Raw genomic sequence first — 26593 nt, 5'->3', positions numbered from 1 at the left:
AGCACGTAGTAGGTGCTTAGAAAAGGGTCGGCGTTGGTTTGCTGCTGTTGTTATTGGTGGGCAGGAACTGAAAACAGGCATTACCCATGCTGGCTGAAGCCAGCCTGGTCTGTCTGGAGAGAAACAAGTCACTAGGGCCTGGCTTGATGATGTCTGGTCTATTCAGACCTTGTGGTGACCCTAAGTCTCTGGGCAAGTGGGAGGGGGAAACCTGCTCTTAATTTTCATGGCCATCGTTACATGACTGTGAGTGCTGATTTTTGGCACCCTTGAGGCTTGAGGCTTTTGTGTCAAGAATGGATTATCAGTCTCCTTTGGTTTTTGGCTGGGAGCAGTGGCTCATGCCTATAATCCCAGCACTGTGGGAGGCGGAGGCAGGCAGATCGCTTGAGTTCAGGAGTTGGAGACCAGCGTGGGCAATATGGTGAAACCCCATCTCTAACAAAAATGCAAAAACATTAGCCGGTCGTGTTGGTGTATGCCTGTGATCCCAGCTACTCCAGAGGTTGAGGTGGGAAGATTGCTTGAGCCTGGGAGGTAGAGGTTGCAGTGAGCCGAGGTCGGCCACCACACTCCAGCCTGGATGACAGAGTGAGACCCTGTCTCAAAAAAAAAAAACAAAAAAAAAAGGATCTCCTTTGGTTTTCAAAAATTATTATTCCACTTACTGTCATTTCAAATTCAACAATCCCACTTTAGCTTTGAGTTCAGGTTAAAAATCTTCTCTTATGGACAAATTCCATGTTTTTTCTTTTATTTGCTAGAGATGGAGTCTCACTATGTTGCTGGTCTTGAACTCCTAGGCTCAAACAATTCTCCCACCTCAGCCTCCCAAAGTGCTGGGATTACAGGCATGAGCCGCTGTGCCTGGCCTATATGATTCCACTTCAATGAGGTGCCTACAATAGTCAGATTCACAGGGACAGAAAGTAGAAAGGAGGTTGCCCTGGGGGCTGCAGAGAGAGGGGAATGGCAAATTGTCATTTAGTGGGCATAGAATTCTAGTTTTGCAAGATGAAAAGAGTCTTGGAGATTGGCTACATTTAACAACGTGAACGTACTTAACACTGCTGAACTACACACTTACAAATGGCTTAGATGGCACATTGTACTTTAAAATTTTTTTTTTTTTTTTTTTTTTTTTTTTTTTTTTTTTTTGAGACGGAGTCTCGCTCTATCGCCCAGGCTGGAGTGCAGTGGCCTGATCTCAGCTCACTGCAAGCTCCGCCTCCCGGGTTCACGCCATTCTCCTGCCTCAGCCTCCCGAGTAGCTGGGACCACAGGCGCCCGCCAGCTCGCCCGGCTAGTTTTTTGTATTTTTTAGTAGAGACGGGGTTTCACTGTGTTAGCCAGGATGGTCTCGATCTCCTGACCTTGTGATCCACCCGTCTCGGCCTCCCAAAGTGCTGGGATTACAGGCTTGAGCCACCGCGCCCGGCCCAAAAATTATTATTAAATTATTAAAATGCCTCAACTGAATATTTGGTTCCATTTATAATCTTGGCGAATTAAACATGCATGAAAATATAATGTAAAAGCTGTCGGAACCCCCCAAGACACTTCAGCCTTGAGAGAGCTGTGACAGATCTGAGTCATGTGCCTCTTGTTCCTCAGATTGTAGATGAACTCGCTTTCTTATTTTTCTTGTTCTGTTCAATGACTGGAGAGAATTAAAGAATGTCAGGGACAAACCCCTCCTACCTTCTTAATTAATGACCCTGTGACTCATCCACTTCCCTTTTGTTGTCCTGCTCTGCGTGGAACAGATGCCAGGAAACGCATAGCTATCATACCCTTCACAAAAAATGTGAAATGTACCCTCCCCGAAAAGAAACACTGCCCATAACCAGTCAAATGGCTGTAACTGTGCACCAGCCTTGTAGGAAAAATGCTGTAATCCGGCTAAAAATTCCTCTGTCCCTGCCTCTATAAATGAAACTGTCACTTCCCTACTTCGGAATGCTGAGTTCATTACTTTGGAGTTGGGGTATTTGGGTGGCCATCCTCACACCTTGTGCTTGAATAAACTCTATTTTGTTTTATTTTAGTGTTTTTTACATTTTATTTTATTATTATGATTTTTTGAGACAGGGTCTCACTCTGTTGCCCAGGCTGGTGTGCAGTGGCACAATCACGGTTCGCTACAGCCTCAACCTTCTGGGCTCAAGCAGTCCTCGCACCTCAGCCTCAGTAGCTGGGACTACAGGTGTGGGCCACCACACCTGGCTAATTTTTAAAAGTTTTTGTAGAGACGGTGTCCCACTACGTTGCCCAGGATGGTCTCAAAGTCCTGGACTCAAGGGATCCACTCACATTCAGCTTCCCAAAGTGCTAGGATTATTGGTGTGAGCCGCTGTGCCTGGCCTAAACTCTTTTTAAATTATACTCTGACGCTCTTGGTTATTTCAGGTTGACACATATTTAAACATTTTTAACTGCATGTATACATTTAATATATTCAATTTCTTTTTAAAATACTTCAGTTGCCTTAATAACAAACACAACGTTCTCAAGCACTTAAATTATTCTTAGAAATCTGGTAACGTATGCTTATCATGAATTTAAATTTTTATAACTTTTTAACACTTCTGACAAACATAGTAAGATTTCAACTTAAAATATCGCAAGTCTAAATCAATCAATGATTCATTTGTGCATTTTACTTTATTTTTGAGATGGAGTCTCACTCTGTCACCCAGACTGGAGTGCAGTGGCACGATCTCGGCTCACTGCAACCTCCGTCTCCCAGGTTCAAGTGATTCTCCTCTGTCAGCCTCCCAAGTAGCTGGGATTATAGGCATCCACTACCACACCTGGCTAATTTTTGTATTTTTAGTAAAGACAGGATTTTACCGTGTTGGCCAGGCTGGTCTCGAACTCCTGACCTCAGGTGATAAGCCTGCCTCAGCCTCCCAACGTGCTGGGATTACAGGCGTGAGCCACTGTGCCTGGCTTCATTTGTGCATTTTAAATTAAAACCTTAAGACTGACCTTTTATTCACACAGACTAGGGGTGTGCAATCTTTTGCCTTCCCTGGGTCACATTGGAAGGGGAAGCATTGTCTTGGGCCACACATAAAATACAAATACACTAACACTAACAATAGCTGATGAGCTAAAAAAAAAAAAAAGAATTGCAAAAACAAAAATCTCATAATGTTTTAAGAAAGTTTGCGAATTTGTGTTGGGCCGCATTTAAAACCACAGCTGCATCCAAAGCCACTGGCCAAGGGTTGGACAAGCTTAACATAGCCCATATTCTCTTAAATATTAAAAACATTTCAAATTCCAAAGTTGAAATTGTTTGATTCTCTGCATCATTTCTTTACTCAATTCTTGTCAAGCTTAAAAAATGAGAGCCTGCTAAGGCAATGATGTTGTCACACCAAGAAAATTTCGAGATTAGTTTTCCAACCCATTTTTGGAGTTCCTACCTCCTCTAAGATTCCTTAATGTCCACGGAAACTTCAGGCTTGGATGGAGGTTTTGTCCAAGGTCTTGATAGGACACAAGTCCTATTGTTAGTCATTTAAACAGGATTTCCCATAACCTAAAAAGGGCCGAGACGTAGCCTGTGTCGCCAGGCTTCGGCATATGCATTTCTTATTTCTTAAGTCAGATTTGGGGCTAAGTAATACCGTCCCAGGTGGCTTCACCACTAGTTTGGATTCAGTTGGTGTTTTAGTCCACTTGGCATTATAGGAATACCTGAGGCTGGGTAACTGATAATGAAAAGAGGTTTATTTGGCTCATAGTTCTGCAAGCTGTATAAGAAGTGTTATGCCTGGATGACCCAGGCTTGGCAAAATACTAAAAGCAAGAAAAAAATAAAAAAGAAGCATTGGTGGGGTGCAGTAGCTTATACCTGTAGTCCCAGCACTTTGGGAGGCCGAGGCGGGTGGATCACCTGAGGTCAGGAATTTGAGAGCAGCCTGGCCAACATGGCGAAACCCCATCTCTACTAAAAATACAAAAATTAGCCAGGTGTGGTGGTGGGTGCCCGTAATTCCAGCTACTCAGGAGTCTGAGGCAGGAGAATTGCTTGAATCTGGGAGGTGGAGGTTGCAGTGAGCCGAGACTGTGCCACAAATCTCCAGCCTGGGTGACAGAGCGAGACTCCATCTCAAAAACAACAACAACAAAAAGACAGAAAGAAACATGGCGCTGGGGTAGAGCCCCAGAAGAGACTCTAAGGCAGTGGTGAGGGGAAATGTGGGGCTGGAGCCCCCACAGAGAGTACCCACAAGGGCACTGCCTAGCACAGCTGGGAGAACAGGGCCACTGCCCTCCAGACTCCAGAATAGTAGAGCCACTGGCAGCTTGCACCCTCAGCCTGGAAAAGCTCAACTCCAACCTGTGATAACAGCTACGTGGGCTGTGCCCACCCCGCAAAGCCTTGGGGCTGGGGCTGCCCAAGGCCTTGGGAGCCCACTCCTTGTGGCAGAACGCCCTGGATGTAGGATATGGAGTCAAGGGAGATTATTTTGGAGTTTTAAGATTTAATGTCTGCCTTGCTGGGTTTTGGATTTGTATGTGGCCTGTTCTCCTTTCTTTTTTTTTTTTGAGACAGAATTTTGCTCTTGTTGCCCATGCTGGAGTGCAGTGGCACAATCTTGGCTCACTGCAACCTCCACCTTCTGGGTTCAAGCAATTCTCCTACCTCAGCCTCCCGAGTAGCTGGGATTACAGGCATTCGCCGCCATGCACAGCTAATTTTTTTTTTTAGTAGAGACGGGGTTTCTCCATGTTGGTCAGGCTGGTCTCGAACTCCTGACCTCAGGTGATCTGCCCGCCTTGGCCTCCCAAAGTGGACTGTTCCCCTTTGTTTTGGCCACTTTTTGCCTTTTGGAATGGGAATCTTCACCCAATGCCAGTACCGCCATTGTATCTTAGAAGCAAATAACTTGGTTTTCATTTTATAGGATCATAGGTGGTGGAAACTTGCCTTGTGTCTTAGATGGAACTTTGGACTTTTGAGTTGGCAGTGGAACAAGTTAAGACTTTTGGGGACTATTGGGAAGGGGTGATTGTATTTTGCAATATAAGAAGGCCATGAGATTTGGGGGCGAGGGGCACAATGATCCAGTCTGAATATTTGTTCCTTCCAAATCTCATGTGGAAATGTGATCCCCAATATTGGAAGTGGGGCTAGAGGGAGGTGTTTGGGCCATGGGGGCAGATCCCTCACGAAGGGATTTGTGCCCTCCTTGTGGTCATGTGTAGTTCTCACTCTATTCGTACACATGACAGTCGACTGTTTAAAAGCATATAACACCCCTTCCCTCTCTCTTGTTTCTTCTCTTGCCATGTGACATGCCCACTCCCATTCACCTTCCGCCATGATTGGAAGCGTCTTGATTCTGCCATGATTAGAAGTTTCTTGAAGCCCTCACCAGAGGCATGGTGCCAGCAGATGGATTTACTGCTTGATCTTATTCTGGATTCTGTTCAAAGACTTTTTATCTGTTGGGGACCACTCAGCTACAGGTATTTACATGACATCCAATGGAACCTCCTCCCTTCGTCTGGTTCCTGCGGACAGTTCTAAGGTTTATATGGGGACAGTGAGTCACAGCTTAAGCAGCTAGGACTCAGCTAAAGAAATTGGGTGGTGCACACCTGTACTGTAGGCCCAGCTACTCTGGAGGCTGAGGCGGGAGGATTGCTTGAGCCCAAGAGGTCGACACTGTAGTGAGTGATGATCACACCACTGCATCATTCCAGCCTGGCGGACAGAGACCCTGTCTCAAAAAAAAAAAAAAAAAAAAAAAAGAAAGAAAAGAAGAGAAGAAGGGCTTGGTGCTCTCCTCGTGGTAATGAGTGAGTTCCACACTCTTTACCAATAATGAGTTGGGGGAGTGGAGGCGGAGTCTGGGGTGGAGGCCTCTTTTCTATTCAGGCTTTGGCTTCCCTGACCACTCAGGCTAAAATAGACCCCTTCCTTCACTCTCTAGCCTTGATTATTTTCCTCAGACTGTTTGTCACCAGCTGCAGATATCTTACGTAGGCAAACAAGAACACAAGACACCCGGTTACATCTGAATTTCAGGTAAACACCAAATAATTTTTCCAGGTTCAAAATATTGCGTGGGACATTCATCGTTTCTCCACGCTGCACATTTGACTGGGCTTGCTGTCGTTTGTCTGGCAACCTTACTTATGTCAATCATTGCCTGTTCTGCATTCTCCGCAAATACCCCATAAGCCCCCGAGGGCTCAGTCTGTCTCTGTCTTGTTCATTGCTGTGTTCTTGGTGCCCTGTGAAGGACCCAGCTCATGGTGGGTGCTCTGTGAATGAATGAATGATTTCAGGACCTGAGAGAGGTCCCTGGTTAGCAGCGGGTGCAGAGGGAGTACTACAGGGAGGCAGGTGTTGGCTCTTCCCAAGAAGGTCAGGGATGTGACTGAGAAGCCGGCTGCCTCTGGAGGGCATGTGTCCCCCTGGGGCATTTCTGGCTCAGACTGGTCCTCCCTTTTTGGGGGGGTTGTCCTTGGCTATCTATGAAGACATCAGAGTGAGTCTCTTCACTGAGTTTGACACTGAGTTTTCTTCTTGCGCTGCCTGGGCTCTGACTGGGTTTTACCCCATAGAGATACAAGCTGGACACAGTTGTTGAGCTGTTTTTTGTTTTTTTTTTTTGAGACGGAGTCTCGCTCTGTCGCCCAGGCTGGAGTGCAGTGGCCGGATCTCAGCTCACTGCAAGCTCCGCCTCCCGGGTTTACACCATTCTCCTGCCTCAGCCTCCCGAGTAGCTGGGACTACAGGCGCCCACCACCTCGCCCGGCTAGTTTTTTGTATTTTTTTAGTAGAGACGGGGTTTCACCGTGTTAGCCAGGATGGTCTCGATCTCCTGACCTCGTGATCCACCCGTAAAGTGCCGGGATTACAGGCTTGAGCCACCGTGCCCGGCCTGTTGAGTTGGTTTTTCCAGTGTCTTACAGTGTGTGGCTGGGACTGGTGGGGACCCTGGCCGGGAAGGCTCTGCGGTGCCTCTGAGCCCTGACACACTGTCTGCCCCACCATCCTGAGGCCGAGATGGCCCCACAGCCAAGTGGAGTGCGTCCCGAGCCCTGTGGAATCCCAGTGCCCACTCAGGGCATGGCTTCCGGAGGTCCAGGAGAGGACACAAAGGTCACACAGGTGGGCTGCAGAAATGTGTCTTCCCTTGGGATCAGGAGGGCGACCTCCTGCCCTCACAGGCTCTCACGGACTCCGAGCAGGGGCCCTGGGGTCTCCCGTGGGGCTGAGCTGCATGGAGTCACCTTTTGTTGACTGAAATAAAGAAACTGAGGCAAAAATTAATATAGAGAGTTTATTGGGGCCAAGGTTGAGGACAGCAGCCCAGGACACACTTCTAAGGTGCCTTGGGGAGTGCTCCGTCCAGCCTTCGTTACAAGCAGGTTTTTGAAGCGGATACACAGTTGTTTGACAAGCTTTCTCACTGGGTTGCAGAGATGACCCTGAGCCGTGATTGGCTGTGCATTGTTGAATGATAGGGTATGAGGTATGGTGTCCAGATGGCATTTTGTGGCTACCTGGTGTCAGTCAGTCCACATAGCAAGTGGCTTCAAGAGGTCATTATTTAGCTCACGGCAGGAGAGAGACATGGCTGCTGTCACATTTCAATGCCTCTCTGGGCCTGATCGTTTAAAAGGGCTCACATTCCTCAGATACAAAATTTCTCTTTTTTCTCACCTTGCTCCCCAGCCAGGGCTTGGGGTGGATGCCTGGCCTGCAGCTGAGGAATTCCTAGGGGCCCTGTGAGGGGTCACAGCCTCAACCTTAGCCTTGATGGAGCTGACTGTGTGTGCACAGATGTGCACAGATGTGACAGTCTCACCTGGTCCAGACACATGCATGCATGCACGCGTGTGCACACACACACACACACACCCTTACCTACCCACACACCTGTGCACCCCCCACATGTACACACACACACCCTTACCTACCCACACACCTGTGCACCCCCCACATGTACACACACACACCCCTTACCTACCCACACACCTGTGCACACACACACACACACACACACCCCTTACCTACCCACACACCTGTGCACCCCCCACATGTACACACACACCCTTACCTACCCACACACCTGTGCACCCCCCACATGTACACACACACCCTTACCTACCCACACACCTGTGCACCCCCCACATGTACACACACACACCCTTACCTACCCACACACCTGTGCACACACACCCACACAACTGTGCACCCCCCATGCACACACACATGCGCACACACACACCCCTTAGGGGCAACCTACATAACACCTGTGCACACACCCCCACACACCTATGCATCCCTCACATGCACACACCCCCTTACCTACCCACACACCTGTGCACACACCCCCATACACACATGCACACACCCCCTTACCTACCCACACACCTGTGCACATACACCCACACACCTGTGCACCCGCTACATGTACACACACACACCCTTACCTACCCACACACCTGTGCACCCCCACATGCACACACACACCCCTTAGAGGCTACCTACACAACACCTGTGCACACACGCCCACACACCTGTGCATCCCTCACATGCACACACACATATGCACACACACATATGCACACACTCTTACCTACCCACACACCTGTGCACATGCACACACCTCTGTACCCCCCACATGTACACACACACTCTCTCACCATATACACACACACCCCATCTACCCACACACCTGTGCACACACACACACGTGAGCACCCCCCCACACACTCTTATCTACCCACACAGCTGTGCACACACCAACACATCATGCACCCACATGCACACACACATGCACACGCACACACACACTCCTACATCTCACAGAACACCTCTATGCACAGCCACACACCTGTGCACCCCTACCCGCATGCACATACACACACACAGCCGTCTACACCTATTCACAGAACACCCGTGCACACACTCGGACACCCGTGCACCTCCCCCATGCACACACAATCTCTTCCTCCATCCTCCCCCGCCTCCCACCCACCCCCACACAGTTCCCACACACAGCGTGTCCTGCCTCAAGCCTGTTGAGCTCTAGGAAGTGTGAGCTCCTGGTGGCCTCCTTGACACTGTTTGTGGCCTTTCTCCTGCACCTCGTGCTGGTTCTCAATGGCCTTTAGCTCAAAATAGTCTATGTGCTGAAGAGACATATTTTGGGGTGGCTAGCACCCCTCTAGGAGAGCATGCCCCCCCTGCAGCATCGGCGGGGGGATGGTCCTTTTCCTCACCCACCTTCGGCTTTCTGGCTGGGGCCCCATGGGGAGACTTGAAAAAGACAGATGAACAAGCGAAAAACAAACAGACATTCGTTAATAAGCGCATTGTGCATACACATGAGAGCATCCAGCGATCAGTAACCAAAGGGGTGGGTGGGACTGGGGTTTAAATACCAACAAAGGAAAAGGGGTTTTGAGTTTCTGGGCTGGGGAGGGCTGTTCTGGGAAGGGGTCGGGAGGAGGTGTAGGTAAATAAGAGTCATCTTGTTCTGCAGAAAAACCTCAGGTGAGAGCAGGGCTCCCCAGGAGCAGCTCTCTTCCCGGTATGAGATATCTTTACAAACGGAAATTTCCCTTACAGAAGGGTCTATTTGTGCAGCTGCTCCGTGACTTATGATGGTGCCTTTTCGACTTACAATATTTTCCATTTACAATGGGTTTATTCTGAGTTAACCCAAAGTCCAGGAACGTACTGAATGCACCATCACACGGCCGAAAAACCCCAGATTGGACCACGGTAAGTTGGGGATCATCTACACTCTATTTTTAGGCAGTTAGGAGGAGGTAAGGAGCTTTTCCGGTGGTGGCTGGTTCTCAATGGCCTTTAGCTCAAAATAATCCATGTGCCAAAGAGGCCTGTTTTAGGGTGGCTGGTACCCTTCACTAGCAAGCTGCAGAGCCAGGGTGCAGACTAGGCTTTGCGCTCCAGAATCTGTGCTCCAGATGTTCCACTAAGCTGCCAGCTGTAGCCCCATACTCTCCACATACAACACCAACACACGCATGAAACATACACGAGAGGGGTGCATCCCCATCAACGTCCTCGTGCACACACAGGCACGCCTATGCATGCATACCTCCCTCTCCTCCGCCCGGTGCCCCTGCATCCACTCGTCCTCACACAGGTGCGTACACCCACACACCTAGTGTGCATAGGCACACATACACACACACGCACACATGCTCACTCTCTCAGTCTCCCATGCACAGGCAGAGTCACGTTCTTTGTGCCTGGGAAGTAAGTCTGTAGAAAAGTGTGTAGCCGGCTCTGACTCTGACCCCAATCTCCTGTCATCCTTCTACTGCCTGCGGGGATCTTCAGAGTGACCCCTCTATCCTCTCCCAGGGCAACCCAGCACTCACCATTGTCACATGCCACTCAGGTGGCTGTGGGTCAGGGCCCTGAAGCAAGGGATCTGGTGGGGAAGGGGGACCCAGCCAGTGGTTCATGGAAATGGGGTAACATGAGCCCCGGCCCTCAGGATCTGGTAGGGGAAGGTGGGCCTGAGCTGCACAGACTGTTCCCTGCTTGCCCTGCAGAGATGAAGCTCCCCTCCAGAAAGGAGATTGGGGCACTGGGCTTGCACTTTTTTTTTCTTTTTTTGAGATGTAGTCTCATTCTGTTGCCCAGGCTGGAGTGCAGTGGTGTGATCTCGGCTCACTGCAACCTCCGCCTCCTAGATTCAAGTGATTCTTCTGCCTCCTCTGGGATTACAGATGTTCGCCTTCATGCCTGGCTAATTTTTGTATTTTTTTTAGTAGAGACAGGGTTTCACTATGTTGGCCAGTCTGGTCAAGAACTCCTGACCTCAAGTGATCCACCCACCTTGGCCTCCCAAAGTGTTGGGATTACAGGCGTGAACCACCGCACCCAGTCGCATCTGGGTTTGAATCCTTGCTCTGCCGCCTGCCAGCTGTCTGGCCTTGCACAAGTTACCTAACCTCTCTGAGCATCAGTTTTTAAAATCTATTACGTGAGGACGAGGACTACAAATAAATAAGAAGAGTTACGGCCTATGGAGCACTTATTATGTGCCAGACACCGAGCTAAGGTGATTAGATGGATTAATTAATGTAATTCTCCCCAAAACTTTCCAGGGCAGATCTGTGTGAAATTGCCATTATTATAGGTCAAAAGAGTTAAATGTTGACAAATTTACTTGGTTTAGCCTAATATTATTATCCCTGTTGAGAGGATTCAGAATGTACTACCCCAAAATATGGTACCTTGGATATTGAATATTTGAAACTGAAAGAATTTGAGAACTGGCAGGCACAGGAAGGACTCTCGGAACTTTCCCTGAAGCAGATCACAAGACCTTCACGTGAGAGGTGCCCTCCCTGTACCTGGAGGATAGGAGCACCTTCATCTCCGAAGACAGAGGGACGGGGAATCCAACAAGCCGCCCTGCTGGGTGTTCCCAGTTTACTGCCCTGAGCTCAGATCCTTCTGTCCTTCACATTTTCCCATGACTCCCTGCCCTTCATCCAACTCAGCAACAAAATGCTTAGCTACAACTGCTTCTGTGGGTCTTCATTTCCTTATGAAGGCTCCTGTGTCATGTAAAATTTATATTAAATACATTTGTATGCTTTTTCCTTGTTAATCTGTTTTTTTTCTGTTACAGGAGCTCCAATCAAGAACCTAGGAGGGTAGAAGGAAAAGTCTTTTCCTTTGCTACCCTATGTTACAGATGAGGACACTGAGGCTCAGAGAGGGGAAGCGACCTGCCCAAGGTCACACAGCCAGCACAAGGTAGAGCTGGGATTCGAACCCAGCTCTTAATGGGATTCGAACTGGCTCTTCTGTTACACTTTCACTCCTGATGCTAGCTTTGGTGTGAACCAAACCAGAACCCATCAAGTGTTTAGCATAGCACCAGGCAAACAGTAAGTGCTCAACAAATGCATGGTTCTTTTCCTTGTTTTCTTTCCTTGACTTTCAGGACAAAGCTGTTACTCCTCAATGGGCTTGATGATTGACACTGGCTCGATGATTTACTCCGCCCAACACCATGTGTCTCTTACTCCAGTGCTGGGGTGAAATCACGTGGTGATCCCACTCCACATCTCACCCTCATCTTCTGCCATCATCTAAATAGTTCCTGGCAGAAGCAATCTATCCTCTTTCAGGGAGTCATCCTGGATGGGCCCCTCCCTGCCAGGTGCGCACTTCCCTTCTTCCTGGGCTCAGGCTCAACAGCTCATTCAGTTGGTTCTGCATTTGCCCATGGAGGCCCCGATCTGGTGCAACCAGCCAGCGCTCTGGAGCCAGCATGCCTCCTGAGGTCTTCAGCTCATGTTGGCTGAGCTCCTCTCCTGTGTCAGGTCCTGGGCTGAGTATTTTCTGTGTTACAGAATTTCATTCCCACAACAACCCTTTGAGGGGCATGCCTTTCTTCTCCTCATTTGACAGGTGCTGAGACTGAGGCTCTGAGACTTGAAGGAATTTGTAGACATGAGGTGATCTGTAGGCATGAGGATAAAGGAGGGCTGTGAACTGCCACTCAGGAACACAGGAGCACATCCTTGTGCAGGTGACGTTTGGGGAGACCCTTGACAAAGGGCTAGCCTCTTAACAGGGAGACGTGGGGAGGTGAGGAGAGAAGGGAAGGGCAAGCTGGGCAGAGGAGACCACGGGAGCAAGGCAGGAAGATAGGACTGGCTTCCGGTATCTTCAAGGATTGGATGGAGAGGGTGGAAAAATAGGGCTGGATTGTGAAGCACCTTGGGCAGCAGCCAGCAGCCAGAGGACAAGGTCTCAGCAGCTAGGAAGCTCAGAGCGTGCCTGAGCAATGAGACCCTTGGATGGGAATCAGGCAGGGAGAGGAAGGCTGCTGGGGGTCGGGAGGGATTTGTGCCTCAGATAGGATGTGTGTTCCTGGCTTCTAGAAGATCGCTCCACCCAGGACGCTCTGATATTCCATGGTTCTAAGAATCTGCAAGTTTAACACATTCTGGTTAAACAACTCCACCATTTTAATGGTTTTTATATTTTAACAATTTAGCACCCTAAGATTCCCTAATTCTAATATTTTCAGGGCCTAAGTTCCTGCATTTCTTCCATTCTAAACTTGTACTAAAAAGCTTAGGAGAGCCAGATGCGGTGGCTTATGCCTGTAATCCCAGCACTTTGGGAGGCCGAGGCAGGCAGATCACTTGAGGCCAGGAGTTCCAGACCAGCCTGGCCAACATGGTGAAAACCCATCTCTACTGAAAATACAAAAATTAGCCGAGCATGGTGGCACATGACTGTAGTCCCAGCTACTCGGGAGGTTGAGGCACAAGAATCGTTTGAACCCGGGAGGCGGAGGTTGCAGTGAGCCAAGATCATGTCACCACACTTCAGCCTGGGCAACAGAGCCATGAGATTCTATCTCAAAAAAATAAAAATTAAAAATTAAAAAATTAAAAGAAAAAAAAGAAAAGGAAAAAAAAACTTAAGAGAACTTAAAAGTTCAGAGCTTGTATAATTCACACCTGCTGCAGAGCCTGAGCACCTCAGATGATGTAATGTGGAGATTCTATGATTAATTTCAAGAAGGTGCTGAGCATGTGGGTGGGGAAGGCAGGGGGACAGGTCTGGGTGCATAAGTATCACCTTGCCTCTCGTGTCAACTTCCCAAGGGCTGGGTACAGAAGAGGCATCAGGAAGTATTTACAGAATGACTATTTGGGCGAGAAAGGACAGGTGTCTTAGTCTATTTTCTGTTGCTTATAACAGAATATCTGAAACTGGATAATTTACAAAGAAAGGAATTTATTTCTTACAGTTATGGAGGCTGAGACATCCATTGTCAAGGAGCTGCATCTGGTGAGGTCCTTCTTGCTGCTGGTGACTCTCTGCAGAGCCCCAAAGTGGTGCAGGACATCAGCTGGTGAAGAAGCTGAGTGCTCACACGCTAGCACAGCCCTCTCTTCCTTTTCTTATAAAGCTGCCAGTTCCTCTCCCATGATTGCTTAATGGATCAATTAATGGGTTAATCTATTAACCCATTAATTCACTAATCCATGACTGGATTAACCCATTCTTAAGGGCAGAACCCTCATGACCCAGTCACCTCGTAAGGGCCCCACCTCCCAGTACAGCCACATTGGGGATTAAATTTCAACATGAGTTTGAAGAGACAAATACTCAAACCATAGCAACAGACCTGGCTTGTGGGTGGAGATAGGGGTTAGGGGTGGTTCTGAGTCACGTTTGAACGGGCAAAGTTGTGAGGAAACAGTCAAGTGCATTTGCAGGGAAGCCCACACGAAGTTGCCGATAAAAGGTTGAACATTTGAGTTGGTATTTGAAATCGGGCCATGCCAACATTGGCATGCAACGAAGTGGAACTTGAGGTTCAGTTTCGCGACTGCTGTGAAGCCAGGGCAAGACAAAAACTGGGTTGGCCAACTTTTTCTATAAACAGCCAGAGAGTAAATATTTTAGACATTGTGGAGCGAGACATGTATTATAACCTTTTAGCACAGATACAGTGTCATTGCCTAATAAGCACAATGTTTTGCTGTCTAATTGGATAACAAAATAATGCACACTTCACTGGGCTTTAAAAATGTGATGTTCCACCATTGATGGATAAATAGATAAACAAAATGTGGTATATACATACATAGAATATTATTCAGCCTTAAAAAGGAAGGAATAGATGGGAGCAGTGGCTCATGGCTGTAGTCCCAACATTTTGGGAGGCTGAGGCGGGCAGATCACATGAGGCCAGGAGTTTGAGACCAGCCTGGCCAACATGGTGAAACCCCATTTCTACTAAAAACAAAACAAAACAAAAAACAGCAAATTAGCTGGATGTGGTGTCACACGCCTGTAATCCCAGCTACTTGGGAGGCTGAGGCACGAGAATCATATGAACCCAGCAGGCGGAGGTTGCAGTGAGTCAAGATTGTGCCATTGCACTCCAGCCTGGGGCACACAGCAAGACTCTATCTAAAAAAAAAAAAAAAAAAAAAAAAAAAAAAAAGAAAAGAAAAGGAAGGAAATTCTGACACACGCTGCGATGTAGATGGACCTTGAGGACATCATGCTCAATGAAATAAGCCAGTCACCAAAGGAGAGATATCGTAGAATTCTACTTCTATGAGGTACCTAGACTAGTCAAAATCATAGAGACAGAAAGTAGGGTGAAATAAAATTTACTGGAGGCCATTTTTTTGGACTAAACTCCTGCACTAGACCCCAGGACCGAGACACTCATGCTAGGTGCCACGTAATCAAACTGACCTTTAAAACAGTCAGCTTTCCAAAACAAACATACAAACAAACAAACAAAAACAGATTTATAGCAACCAACAAAGAAGGTCCCAGTCAACCTGAGCTAATGTGATAAGGAAGTCCCCTCTGCGTTCATCCTACAAGGAAAGTAACTTTGAAATGCCCAGCCAAAAGTAGGCTGTTCCTTGTTTCTGTTCCCCTTCTGCCATTTTGTGCCCCCAAAGCCAACGCCCTCTGCTCATTGGGGTGCTTTTTTCTATTTCATCGATGGGATGCTGCCCAATTAATGAATCAATAATAAAAGCCAGTGAGTAAGCTCAATTCATTGAAATGTTATTTTTTTTTTTTTGACAATGGAATGGTAGTTGCCAGGGGCTGGAGGAGACACGAGAATGGGGAGTTCTTGTTTAATGGGTACAGGGTTTCAGTTTTTCAAAATGAAAAGAGTTCTGGAGACAGACGGTGGTGATGGTTGCACAATAACGTGAATGTACTGAACGCTGCTGAGCTATCTAGTTAAAAATAGTGAAGATGGTAAATTTTATGTTGCGTGTATTTTGCCACATGATTATCATGTATTTTTAAAAAGTACAACACTGGAAGTCCACTCTTCTTGTTTTGACATGATGTGTATGCACCAGTAATAAAAAAATAAAATGCTGCCCCACAGCGATGTGCATGCTGTCGACTTGGAGCTGTGGCATGTGGTTCGTAGTGTGCTGAGCAGCCACACAAAGAGATGAGAGCAATGACTCTCAGTGGCTACTACTGAGCCCCGCCATTGTAGCAGGAAAGCAGCCTGGATAAATGTAGCAAACGGGCTGTGTCCCAATAAAACTTTATCTGTGGACACTGAAACTGAATTTCATTTAATTTTCATGAAAATGTCACAAAACTTTCTTCTTTCAGTTTTTTTTTTCCTCCAATTTGGCATAAACACTTTTGTCTCTCTCTTCCCTCTGCCTGGAATATTGGTTTCTTGGCTTTTCAAGCTGCTTTCGTCTCCTCCTCCTTTGAGTCTCCCTTCAAATATCACCCCTTCCAAAGTTTTTTTTTTCTGAAACTGAAACCCCTTCTTTCAGTTTTTTTTTTCCTCCAACCATTAAAAAAATGTAAAAACCATTCTTAGTTCATGTACAGTAGTTGCTGACGCCTGGTGTAAAACATCACATTTCTTGATCATTTGGCCAATTTTTTTTTTTTTCTGAGAATTGATTATAATTCTATTTAGTAAAAAGGCTCTTTGGAAGGGGTGATATTTGAAGGGAGACTCAAAGGAGGAGGAGACGAAAGCAGCTTGAAAAGCCAAGAAACCAATATTCCAGGCAGAGGGAAGAGAGAGACAAAAGTGTTTATGCCAGAATGAATCTACCTAACTCAAACCCTGGTACATTCTATAAAATATCTCGCCTGGATTCCAAAAATGACAAAGTCACAAAACAAACAACCGAGGAACTGTTCCACACTAAAAGAAACCACAGAGACACGATTGGAAGCAACACATGATATTGGATTTACTTTTACTAAAATGGGCACCGTGTTGACAACTGGTGAGATCCCGATGAGATCTGTGGATTAGATAGCAGTATTGCATCAATGTTAATTCCTGACTTTGATTCTTGTACTTTGGTTACCTAAGATAATTCCATACTTTTAAGAAATACAAGCTCAAGTACTTACGGTAAAGAATACCATGCCTGCAATTTACCACTAAGTGGTTCAGAAAAATATATACATATGTCGTGTATAAATATAAAACTATTATATATACACACATATATACACATGTATATACATATATACATATATACACATGCATATATGTACATATATCCATATGTGTATATACACACACATATATACATACATATGTGTGTGTTTGGGGAGAGAGAGAGAGAAAGAGGGACAGAGGGAGAGGGAGAACACTAGTGTAGTAAGATAATATTTGGGGAATATAGGTGGATGAAGGGTAGGGTATCTGGGAATTCTTTGTATTATTGTTGCAGTTTTTCTGTAAGTCTGAAATTATGTCAATAGACAAGTTTAGAACAAAGTATAGGATTGATCATTCTATTTTATATGCCTCTTGATCAATATTGAGAAAAAAGCCTTCTAAAAAAAGATGATACTACTTATCTTCTTACCAATGGCAAATCAGAGTGTTTGTTTCTCTACTTCTATGCCAATACTGAGTATAATTAATCTTTAGAATCTTTGCTATTGCGTTAGATTGAAAATAGATCTCATTTGTCTTAGTGGGCATTTCTTTGGTTATAACTGGGGCTGAGCACAATTTTTAACATGTACTGGCCATCTGTATTTTTTCTTTCACATAAATAGGGAAGTGAAGGGGGCTAGGGCCAGACCCTGGGCCTCTTCAACACTTAGAGGAGGAGCCAAGACAGTGTGGTGTCATGGAAGCCAAGGAAAGAAGATGCTTCAAGAAGAAGGGAGGTCAACTGTGTCCAAAGCTGCCAAGAGGGCCAGTAAGATGGGGACAGAGGAGTGACCATTGGATTTGGTGGCCTGGAGGTTATAGTCTTAGTTGAGTGCTGGGATGAACGCTTTGTTAGAGTGGGTGGAGGGGAGAATGAGAGGTGACATTTTGAAGAGACAGACTGTAGCAACTCTTTAAGGAATTTTGCTATGAAAGAGAGTGGGGAAATGGGGCAGGCACTGGAGGGGGAGGTGACACCAAGCAGCAGTGACACTGTGTTTGCTTATGAGAATGATTCGGAAAAGAGAGAAACTGGTAATGCAGGAGAAAGCAGAGATAACAGGAGAAATGAAGTTTTTCAAAAGAAGAGAGGGGATGGTATATTCTCCTTATGTGATCTCATTCAATTCCACAGTGAAAGTCCCATCCAGGCACCAGGGACTCCCAATCGCAGATTCCCTCTTCACCCTGACACTCCCCCGCCCTCGGTGGCATGCACACACCTGCCTGTTGGAGCTCCCTCCACGAAAGGTTGTCTTAGTGCGTTTGTGCTGCTTTAGCAAAAATACCCGAGACTGGGTAATGTGTAAAGGACAGAACCTTGTCTCTCACAGTTCTGGAGGCCGAGCAGTCCAAGATCTGGGTGCCAGAAGATTCAGTGTCTGGTGAGGACTGCTCTCTGCTTCCAAGATGGTGCTTTCTTGCTGTGTCCTCACAAGGCAGAAGAGTTGGAAGGGGCAAATCAACTCCCTCAAGCCCTTTTGTAAAGACACTAATCCCATCCCAAAGGTCCCGTCTCTTAATTGGGTCTTAGGTTCCAACACGAATTTCGGAGAGACACATTTATACCATAGCAATGGTCAGTGGGCACTCAAGCCCAACCTGGCCAAAAATAAAGACTCATGACTTTGGATAAGTTAAGTATTCTGGGCCTCAGTTTCCTCATCTGTGAAATGGGGATACTATCAGGATGGACCTTATAGAGTGGTTGTGAGGATTACAGAAGAGAATCCACATAGAGCAGTGTCCTCACCAGGAATGATGTCCCCCAGGGGCCATTTGGCAGTGTCTGGAGACATTTTTGGTTGTCCAACTCCCTCTCTCTGTGTGTGTGTACACTCATGCATGTATACTTGCATGCACACTAATGGTGTCTAGTGGGTAGGGGACCGGAGATATTGCTTAACATCCCACAATGTACAGGACAACTCCACAACAAAAAATTATCTCATCTCAAATATCAACAGTGTGGAGATTGAGAATTCCCTGATGTAAAGCAAGCCAGGCACAGAGGAAAAACTTGGTAAATGTGAGCTCTTACTATTATTTTAAAACTTCTCTCCAAACCAGCTCCTGCCCATCTTCTGCCATTTTCCCACCTAAGAAGAAGTACCACCATTTACCCACCAATTTTTCAAGGCAAAAAATATGTATACACAGTTTTCTTGAGACTTACTTCCCTCTCATCCCCAATTGCAGTCCATGATCAGCAAATCCCATCCATTTCTACCCCCAAAACATCCTGAATGCTTTGCACCTCCACCTCCACCCCTTCCACTTTATGCCAAGTGTTTGTCAATTCTCCCTTGGGTCAACGCGGGAGCCTTCGAACTGGATTCCCTGCTTCTACTCTCATTTTTGTCAACTCTCCACACAGTGGCCAAAGAGATAGTTTGAAAACGTAACCAGATGATCATGCCCTTCTTCTGCTTAAAATCTCCCATGTCTTCCCACCTCACTCAAATCTCAACTCTCTCCCCGGCTTACACTCCTGCACGCTCCGGCCAATCCCGTACTCTACACTTTCCTCCTTGCCTACTTCTCTCTAGCCACGCTGGCCTTCTCTTGTCTTCTTGAATATTCCCAGCTCATTCCTTCTTGGAGATCTTGCACTATCTTTGCTGGTCCCTCCTCTGGAAGGCTTTCCCCTCTGGCCATTGCATGGCTGCCCATTCTTGGCATTCAGATATCAGCACCTCCTTGCGAGACCTTTCCTGACCACCCCTCCTAGAGCAGCTGTGTCAGCTCTATCAGATCACCTTATTTTACTTTGCTCCATATGCCTGCCATAGGAGAGATATATGTGTATTTGCTTGCCTGTTTCGCCTCACTAGGGCATTCCATGAGAGCAGGGACCTTGTCTTGTTCATCATGTACCTCCACTGTCTAGAACCATGCCTGTTATGCAGTAGTGGCTCAATGAATCATTGTTGAATTGATTCTAGATTTTGTGGCTTGCCTCTTCGTGACTTTTACTTATTTTCCCACTGAGTTACTACTCTTATTTATCTGTAAGGGTTCCTTGTTTATTAAGAATATTAATACTTTGTCTTTTGATTCTTTCTTTCTTCCTTCCTTCCCTCTTTTTTTTTTTTTTTTTGAGACAGAGTCTCGCTCTGTCACCAAGCTACAATGCATTGTTGCAATCTTGGCTCACTGCAACCTCCGCCTCCTGGGTTCAAGCGACTCTCCTGCCTCAGTCTCCCGAGTAGCTGGGACTACAGGCATGCACCACCACATCCAGCTAATTTTTGTATTTTTAGTAGAGACAGGGTTTCACTATGTTGGTCAGGATGGTCTCGGTCTCTTGACCTTGTGATCCACCTGCCTTGGCCTCCCAAAGTGCTGGGATTACAGGCATGAGGCACCGTACCTGGCCTTGTCTTTTGATTTTGTAAAAGGTGTTTGCCGAAATAAATGGTGCAACCTTTTAACTGTGATCGTGTAAGTTCCTAGCTGTAGTCACCTGGGTGAAGTGTTCCAGCTTTGGAATATAAACAGTGAAAAATCATTAACGGACACTTAGGGTTGGCCATCTCATATGCAGGATCAAAGGGAAGGACTATTTCCCCTCCTTGGAATGCTGAGGGGCTTGGACTCTCAGGCTCTTGCCCTGACTTGGCCAGTGGTATGAGCAGATGACTTTTCGGCATAGCTTTTTGGCTGAGCTGAGTCACTTGCAAATTGGGGTTAATGAGGTTTGTCTTTGGTTCATCAGTTTGGTGTGTTTTCAGCCTTTCAGGTGGTAGGGTTTGAGCTTTAATCAACAGGTCCACGAATATTTAGTGAGTTCCCTGTCTGTGCCAGGATGGTGAGGATCCTGATAGAATAAGACATGGTTCTGCCTTCTAAGAGTTTACAGTCCAGAGAAGGAGAGAGACAAGTACACAAATCACTACAGTGGCTACAAGAAACAAATGTGTGCACAGGTACAAATGTACCCAAGAAGAAGTGGGTGACCGTCTAGAGGGAGGGCAAGGAAGATTTCCCAGAGGAGATGTCATCTGACTAGGGTTTGAAGAAATGAATAGGAGTTCGCCAGACAGGGCCAAAGGAGGGGGGTGGGGCCGGAGGCGCTGTCATAGCAGAGGGAACTGCATGTGCAAAGGCTTGGAGAAAACAGCATAATGGATATGTGGAAACTGCAGTTCTATGGGATTCTTGTCTGGCTGACCCAACACTTCCATTACTTCTTTCCTTTCCCAACTTTGTCCCGAGCCAATGTGGTCTTAGGGAGGTTACTGCTGTGTGATTGCAGGAGTGCTGAGCCTCTTTAGGGAGGGATGGGAGACAGTCCTGCTAGAAGGCACTGCCTGAGAGGAACAGGTCTTCAGGGGGCTTGTTAAGCATCCTTTCTTTGCACCACAAGGGAAGAGGCAGAAGGAGGCTCTGCCTCCATGTCTCTCTGGTTTGTCTCAGTAGTGTCACTCATCATGGGGGAGGATCTTTTCCAGGAGCAGAGAAACCACAGGGCTGGAACCCTGGGAGAATTGGAGAATATTGGGCTGAATGGCAAAGCTAGGTAGAACCTGAGCTACCTTAGTTTGGAGAGGACAAAATATTTCATCTTCCCTAGCACCTCTACCCTTGGTGCTTGGCGGCTGCTGGTTTTGTTTTGTTTTGTTTTGTTTTAAGAGATAGGGTCTCCCTCTGTCACCCAGGCTGGAGTACGGTGGCTTGATCATGGTTCACTACAACCTCAAACTCCCGGGCTCAAGTGATCCTCCCATCTCAGCTTCCTGAGTAGCTAGAACTACAGGTGCGAACCAGTATGCCAGGCTGATTTTTTAACTTTCGGAGAGACAAGGTCTCACTATGTTGCCCACGTTGGTCTTGAACTCCTGGCATCAACCAATCCTGGGAGTTAGGTACTTGAGGCCGAAATGTGTTTCAGCAGGAAAGTGTGCCATGATCAATGAGCAATATCTGCCATGAGTGCTGGAAGGGAGTATACTTGAGTGCACATTAATAGAAGGGAGAGAATGGGTCTGCATGCCATCATTGCCATCTCCAACCTCGTACACATAGGGAATCTGAGGGGCAGAGTGTGCGAGGGTCTTATTTATTGCTCTGTCTCTAGTCCCAGAACAGTATCTGTCACACAATATCAGGAAAGGTCTGTGGAACTGAGTTGCATTACCCAGTTCTCCCAAGTCTCAATTTTGGGACTCTATGAAAATGGGACAAGTGGCTGTTTGGTGCATAAACTCTTGCACGTCTCAGGGGTGATTTTTCTGCAAAAGAACAGACTCCAAAGGAGGCTAGGAAATCAGAATGGTGCCCTCTCCTGGTAACTTTGGGATACCTGGGCACAGAGGCGGGGAACAGACTGAAGAACCACACTATAGCATAGCGGACTTGGCCTTTTTCAAAAAGATCCATTCAAAAATATTAAATATTGCAGCAGAGCCACAGAACCTTGAGTCTGAAAGCTCTAAGCAGACATTTAGTTCAATTCAGCTGAAACCAAACCAAACCAAACCAAACCAAACCAAACCAAACCAAACCCCCACAGACTGAGGTTCAAATCTCAGCTCCATCTACTTCTAGCTGCAGGGCCTTGGGCAAGTGACTTAACCCTTCGGATTCCATTTAGTTTCCTCACTTGTAAAACAAGGACAATGTAATCTCTAGCTCACAGGATTAAATGAAATACGTAAGCAAACTGCCAGCCCGGTGCTTCGTGTGGAAAACAGGAGTTTCCATTTTGCAAAGTGATAGTAAAAATTTTTTAAAAGAAAGAAAGAAAAAGGATTCCAAAGAACACTAGGAGCTCTATTTCTAGCAAATATTCCTGTAACAGAGGCACATTTTACTGTCTATTCTGCATCTTCCAGAATATTTCACCCCTCACTTCTCCCCTTGTCTTCAGGCCACAGTCTTGTTCTTTTCACCATTTCAATATGGCGTTCTGGGCTGAACCCAAAGGGCCAGATTCATTCCTTTACAACTCAACAACTACTATGTTCCACGCCCTGGCCACAGCATTAGGGCACGAGTTTGGTCCTCAAAAACCTTTATTCTAGAGAGGACCAGGTGATGACAGTCAGGTGGCTGTTCATGGTGGCCATAGGGAAGTCTAGCTCTGCTGGCCCTGGGCAAGTTCCTTCCCGCTGGGCCTCGGTTTTCCCATCTGTGACATGGGCACGTGGGCTTGGACCAAAAAAACTCTGGGGGCCCTTCCCGCTCCGGCCCGGGGGTTGGGGAAGAGGTGAAGTGCCTGGCGTGAGCAGGGTGAGAGAGGCGCGCCCCGCCGGGCCCTGACCCGCCCGGCCTGGGAGTGAGCCTGCAGCGAGGGATTAGCGAGGCACTAGCCAGGATTAGCGAAGGCGGCGAGCGCGTTAGTGACTAAGCAGCGCGTTGGCATCCCGAGCCACTGCTCCTGGCCCCTGAGCTCCAATCACAAGCCCGGTCTCCAGTCGCTGCCCGGGAGCGGGAGAAACGCCGGAGCCCATTGGCTCCGCGACCTGCAGGGGGACTGGGGACGTGCGGTGGCCCCTCCCTAGAGCCCAAAGGCCCCACCTCACTCCTCGCGGAGGTCTAGCTCCCCCAAAAAAGCCCCTGTTTGTCGGTGGTCACAGGCATCCTGCACATTGCGGCAGCTTGGCCTAGAGGTGCAACCATGGGCTTTGGGTTCAAATCCCACCTGAGCCGTTTGCCTGCTCCGTGACGTTGAGAAGTTAAGCTCTCCAAGCCCCCAGTTTCCTTGCTGGGTCGTGGTAAAACTCGTTATTAATAATAACAATAGCGAAGAAAGGGAAGGAAGGAGTAAGAGAGAGAAGAGGAGGATGCCTAGGAATGGGAGCTATTTCTAGAACTTTTCTTCCCCGTGTTCCAGGTGGGGTAACAGGCTCAGCGAGGTTAGCTACCTTTCTGCGAATCCCACGGCCAGAAGCAGAAGGCGCCCATGGAGCTGCGCCCTGTAAGGCTCATCCCTCCCCCAAAGCTCAGGCTGTACCTGCCTCAGGGTCAGGACCTGGGGCCCTACCCTTGTTTCTTCTGGTCTCTCCCAAGACTCTCCCTTATTCCTACTGCTTTGACCCTGGCCAGGGTGAGGTAGCTCAAGGTCAAAGGTCTGAAAGAAGGAATGGGGAAGTACAAGGCCAAGTATTAGGCTGGTGCAAAAGTAATTGCAGTTTTTGCTATTAGAGGTAATGGCAAAACCGCAATTAACTTTGCACCAACCTAAAACTCAGGCTTCCTTGCTGAGGCACAGGGCGGGCTTCCCCTGGCAGGGAGAAGGCTGAGCCCCTTGCCCGGCCTGGCAAGAGAAGAGTGGGACCCCACCGTAACCCTGGATTTGAACCCAGGACTTTGTGATTTCAGGACCAAGCTCACAGCCTCTAGTTTTCAGATGATTCCATGGAGGTCAGGGCTACATCTCCTATTTACAGAGGACGGAGACAAGGCTCAGCATTAGTTTTCTTGGGTGCTGTAACAAATTAGAACAAATTTGGTGGCTAAACAATATAAATTGATAAAGAAGAGAAACTTTTTATTTTATTTATTTGAGACGGAGTCTCATTCTGTCTCCACGGCTGGAGTGCAGTGGTGCGATCTCAGCTAACTGCAAGCTCTGCCTTCCAGGTTCATGCCATTCTCCTGCCTTAGCCTCTCGAGTAACTGGGACTGTAGGCTCCCACCACCATGCCCGGCTAATTTTTTTTTTTTTTTTTTTTAGTAGAGAGGGGGTTTCACTGTGTTAGCCGGGGGGATGGTCTTGATCTCTTGACCTCGTGATCTGCCCTCCTTGGTCCCCCAAAGTGCTGGAATTACAGATGTGAACCACTGCTGCAACTTTTTATTTTTAATTAAAAAGAAAAAGAAATTTGTGAGACAAGGTGATATGGTTTGGATTTGTGTCACAGCCCAAACCTCATGTGGAATTGTAACCTCCAGTGTTGGAGGCAGGGCCTGGTGGGAGGTGATTGGATCATGGGGGCAGTTTCTCATGAATGGTTTAGCACCATTCCCTTTTTACTGTGCTTGTGATAGAGTGAGTTATTGTGAGATCTGGTTGTTTAACCCTCCCCCCTCACACTCTTCTTGCTCCTGCCCTGGTCATGCAAAATGTGCCTGCATCTCCTTCGAAGACATGCCTGCTTCCCCTTTGCCTTCCATGAAGACTGTAACTTTTCTGAGACTTCCCCAGAAGCCAAGCAGATGACAGCATCATGCTTCCTGTACAGTCTGCAGAGCCATGAGCCAATTAAACTTGTTTTCTTTATAAGTTACCTAGTCTCATGTATTTCTTTATAGCAATGTGAGAATGGACTAATACAGAAAATTGGTACTAAGGAGTGGGGCTTTGCTATAAAGATACTTGAAAATGTGGAAGCAGCTTTGGAACTGGATAACAGGCAGAGGTTGGAAGAGTGTCAAGGGCTCAGAAGAAGACAGGAAGGTGAGAGAAAATTTGGAATTTCCTAGAGACTTGTTGAATTGTTTTGACCAAAGTGCTGATGGTGTTATGGACAATGAAGACCACTCTGAGAAGGCCTCAGGTGAAAATGAGGAACTTACTGGGAACTGGAGTGAAGGTCACTCTTGCTATGCTTTAGCAATAGCCTGGCTGCATTGTGCTCCTGCTTTTGCTATGCTTTAGCAATAGCCTGGCTGCATTGTGCTCCTGCTTTAGGGATCTGTGGAACTTTGAACTTGAGAATGATGATTTAGGGTGTCTGGTGGAAGAAATTTTTAAGCAGCAGTGTTCAGGATGTGACCTGGCTGCTTCTAAGCACCTATTCTCATATGTGTGAGCAAATAAATGACCTGAAACTGGAACTTATATTTTAAAGGGAAGCAGAATGTAAAAGTTTGGAAAATTTGCAAACTGATCATGTGGTAGGAAAGAAAAGCCTATTTTCAGGGGAGCAATTCAAGCTGGCTGCAGAAATTTGCATAACTAAAAGAAAAGCAAATGCTGATAGCCTGGGACACAGTTCCCTGAATCCCAGCTGCTCCTGCTCCACCTGTGGCTAAAAGGGGCCCAGGTACAGCTTGGGCCACTGCTTCAGAAGGTGCAAGCCATAAGTCTTGGTGGTTTCCACGTGGTGTTAAGCCTGCAGGTGCACAGAATGCAAGAGTTGAGGCCTGGGAGATTTCAGAGAATGTATGGAAAAGCCTGGATGTCCAAGCAGAAGCCTGCTTCAGGGGTGGAGCTCTCATGGAAAACCTCTAATAGGGCAGTGCAGAGGAGAAATGTGGGGTTGGAGCCCCCATGAACAGTCCCCAACTGGGGCACAGCCTAGTGGAGCTGTGAGAAGAGGGCCACCATCCTCCAGATCCTGGAATGGTGGAGCCATGGGAAGCTTGCACTTTGTACCTAGAAAAGCCACAAGCACTCAACACCAGCCCTTGAGAGCAGCTGCAGGGGCTGAACCCTGCAAAGACACAGGAGTGGAGCTACCCAAGGCCTTAGGAGCCCACCCCTTGCATCAGAATGCCCTGGATATGGGACATGGAGTCAAAAGAGATTATTTTGAAGCTTTAATATTTAATGACTGCCCTGCTGGGCTTTGGAGTTTCATGCGGCTTGTATCAACTTTCTTTTCGCCAATTTTCCTTTTTGGAATGGGATTGTTTACCCAGTGCCTATACCCTCCTTGTATCTTGGA

At 47.2% G+C, this 26593-nt stretch overlaps 2 protein-coding genes and 1 long non-coding RNA gene across 3 annotated transcripts in view; 1 reads left to right on the top strand and 2 right to left on the bottom strand.

Moving 5' to 3' along the window:
* The window catches only part of SDHB (succinate dehydrogenase complex iron sulfur subunit B), a 689037-nt gene that overhangs the window by 109792 nt on the left and 552652 nt on the right, over positions 1-26593 (bottom strand). The window lies entirely within an intron of this gene.
* PADI2 (peptidyl arginine deiminase 2) overlaps positions 1-26593 on the bottom strand; it is a 579517-nt gene that overhangs the window by 61533 nt on the left and 491391 nt on the right. The gene's annotated exons all lie outside the window — the stretch shown is intronic.
* Positions 9548-15580, top strand: LOC126956918 (uncharacterized). Its single transcript, XR_007726540.1, has 3 exons — positions 9548-9766; positions 11658-12566; positions 13803-15580. It is a non-coding gene; the product is annotated as an uncharacterized LOC126956918 (long non-coding RNA).

The sequence above is a fragment of the Macaca thibetana genome, chromosome 1, assembly GCF_024542745.1.
Source record: "Macaca thibetana thibetana isolate TM-01 chromosome 1, ASM2454274v1, whole genome shotgun sequence".
In the NCBI taxonomy this organism is placed as follows: Eukaryota; Metazoa; Chordata; class Mammalia; order Primates; family Cercopithecidae; genus Macaca; species Macaca thibetana.
The sequence above is the reverse complement of the archived record's forward strand: the minus strand, read 5'-3'. Positions and strand labels throughout refer to the sequence as shown.